Below are 3,285 nucleotides of genomic sequence, written 5' to 3' on the forward strand. Positions count from 1 at the left end.
TTTATCATATATAATTTTTCTTTTATAAAACCTACATTACTTAATAAAATATTTACATATCTCATCATTGTTAATTTCAAAAGGGACTTTTAAAAAAAGATTACATAAACTAAAAAGTAATGGCATCATCTGCAAACTATTTTTATCAGCTTACATTTGTTTTTGATATAAAGAATTTGAAAGGTTTACTTGGGAAAGGGTATATTTTTTACCAGTAAATATTAATTTTGTTTCAGAAGGTCCAAACTGTTTGTTACAGATAGGCATAGTCGAGAATCTGATAAGCGTTTAATGCTATGTGGCTGTTTATTGATTTATGTTAGTAACTATAACAATTTTCAAAACCAATTGAAAGTGTTTGAATGGGATTGTTGCCGAATAAGACATAGTCAAAAGGAGGGCATTGCCCCTTAGAACACTCTGAACTGAGTATTATGGATTAATCACCCTGTCGAAGTGGTTGTGAAGGATCTGACATCTGACTCCAATAGGTAATGTTAGGTTCGCTTGACCAGAAGGCCTCGACAATGCGTATTCAGTATAGGTAAGATAGTTTATTAGGAGGTGATTAGACAGGATGGAACTTACGGGTTACAGCCGTAATTTCTTCAAGGAGGGTAACCGCGTCCTACCGGGAACTATTCCTGTAGGTTGAAAGCAGGAATGCTAGCTCGGAGGGTAGCCAGCCGCCGGGTCATGCAGCTCGGTAACTTTGTTCTACCTGGTACTTTTCCTGTAGACACGAAGGAGGCATGGAGGGTAGCTATCCGCCGGGTCTTACGAAAGGATAAAAAGTAGAGGAAGCAGATGACCATCAGGGAACTAGAGTGAAATAAGACTCTTCATTTCAAAAATAAATTGGAAGAATGTACTGAATGTCTTATTTGCTATCCCAGGATAGGTACTGTTACCCGTTTTTTTTGGTTTTCTTACCTCCTAAAATAAATAATTAGACATATATATCTATATATATACAAAATGGATGGTAAGTATATACACTGGCTATTTTAGTCGTGTTGTATTGCCGGATGGCATTTTAACAAGGTGCTGTTACATTTTTTATTCTAACCTCCTATTTACTTATTTGCAATCAATTACAATTATGTAGATTTTACTTAACCTTATATAATTATATATACACATATTTATATTTTATCTGGTTTTGTCTGATGGCATTATAAGATGAAGAAAACATTGTCCGCTGAAGGCGGTTTATATATTTAATGGCTTAGTAGCCTGAGGCTAACATAGAATGGGGAGGGACCATTCCGGCTGGTGGAAAATATACTGTTACAGCACCATCGATGGGAGGGGGGTATTGAGAGGCACCGCCTGTAAGAACTTACTTTTGTGATTTAGTATATTCTTGTTGGTAAACTTTATTTATTAATTATTCATATTTACAATTATAATAATATTTATAGGTTTATATATAAAACTATTTACATTTTACTGAATAAATGAACATAATTAATGGCTAGAGAAAACATAGGTGGTGCTCCAAGGTGAAATGAACCGAAGCACTTCTTAGCGGGAAGCGATAACGGTTTCGGCATCTGTAATGATTACAGTCTAGACCAACAGGTAACGTGTCGCTACAACTTTACACTTCTGGCCATCAGAGCTGCGATTTCTTATTAATTTCTTGATTTTTTTTTTTTTTTTTTAACTGCTTTAAAATTCAACAAATAAATATCGATTCTGACTAATATAACAGTGATTTGCAAAAATACCAACATACACCAAAAAAATAAGTATGGCAAATTTTATTTAAGAGATTTGGATTTCTAAGACTAAACCTCACTTACTTCAATAAGATTTTTTTCTATGGATGGCAACAAAATTTGTGCGACATTGTTAATTTAAAAAAGGCCGAATGAAATTAATCTTTGCTGATTTAGTCATTTCAATGAAGCATAATATGCAATAACCATTTTTTATAGTAAATTTTCCAAACTTAATTTTGGAAAATATTACTTTAACGTCTTGTTCACCGACGGTAAATCATCTGTTTATTATGGATACAACAAAAAAATATAAATTTGTTATCGCTTGCATACTTTAAAAATTAAATTTAAGTGATTAGGAAAGTGCTTCCCTCTAGCACAAGGCGGTTTTACTTGCTCTTTCCTCACAAGTCTGCAGGTCCATTTTAAGTGAAAATCAGAGTTCTCTACGACCATCGGTTCAAAAGATGTTACTTGTCTAAGTCATGGCATGGGCTAATTGTTGATAAACCCCGTTGACAACAGCATGCATAACATGGTGCAGAACGCTTCATCTGTGTCAAAAAAATTAACTAAACAGAGCAGTTGCCTATCCAGGAATTTATTGAGGGGAAAAGGGAGCCAGGTCAATTCCATACACCTAATCGAAAATTCCAATCTAAAAAAATAAAATTTAAATAAAGTAAATTTGGATATAATTTAATTTTTCAGTGGAGGGCAAAATAGTAAATGTTACTACGTCGTCTTGATGTGTTACAGAAAGAAGTTAAAAAAAATATAATTTTTTCACCTACTGTTAGTTCATCTGGGCACTATTTAAATTATTTATTTGTCAAATAAATTAAAGTTTTTTTTCACCAAATAATTATTTTTGAAATTATGATTATTTGATGAAATAACTACTCGCATTTATTTCTTTAAATGAAGCATTTATGAGAGTCATACTGTAATAGCACTATTTATCAGTGATCTAGAAAACGTCTAAGATTTTCAGCGCAGCCCGCCAGAGAATGCTGCATATGGCCTTCTAGAAGATCGTTGCAGTCCGCTAATGCTACCTACTGGTCATCATCTGAACCTCAATCGAAGAAATAAAAATGTTAATTTGCCGCAGTTGAAGAAATCGGAGCCTAATTTCATTAGTCCGAATAAATACGACACTTTAGCCGTTCTATCTACCCAACCAGGGACTTCAAGATCTGAGACTTCTACAAAGAAATCTCCGCCAATTCGACAGGTCATTGTTTCCAGTGAGCACCAACTCCCACAGGTTAGGACTTACCTGAATAAAATTAAAATTCAAAAATACCTCATGCAGAAAACTGATCCTTGAGTCTATCGATGACCGGGACCAAGTAACAAAAGGACTTAAGCTCTAAAAGGTCGAGCACCATACCTATGCCCCTCGCAGAGACTAAGCCCAAAATAGATATGTGATCAAGAACTTAGACATCTCAATACCGCTAGAAGATGTCAAGATCGCCTTTAAAGTCTTGGCCCCCATCGATATAAGGAGGCTCGAAAAATCAAACAAGGATGGGGCGAAACTCCCCCTCTC

The sequence above is a fragment of the Halyomorpha halys genome, unplaced genomic scaffold, assembly GCF_000696795.3.
Source record: "Halyomorpha halys isolate HHAL.00 unplaced genomic scaffold, Hhal_1.1 Scaffold96.1, whole genome shotgun sequence".
In the NCBI taxonomy this organism is placed as follows: domain Eukaryota; kingdom Metazoa; phylum Arthropoda; class Insecta; order Hemiptera; family Pentatomidae; genus Halyomorpha; species Halyomorpha halys.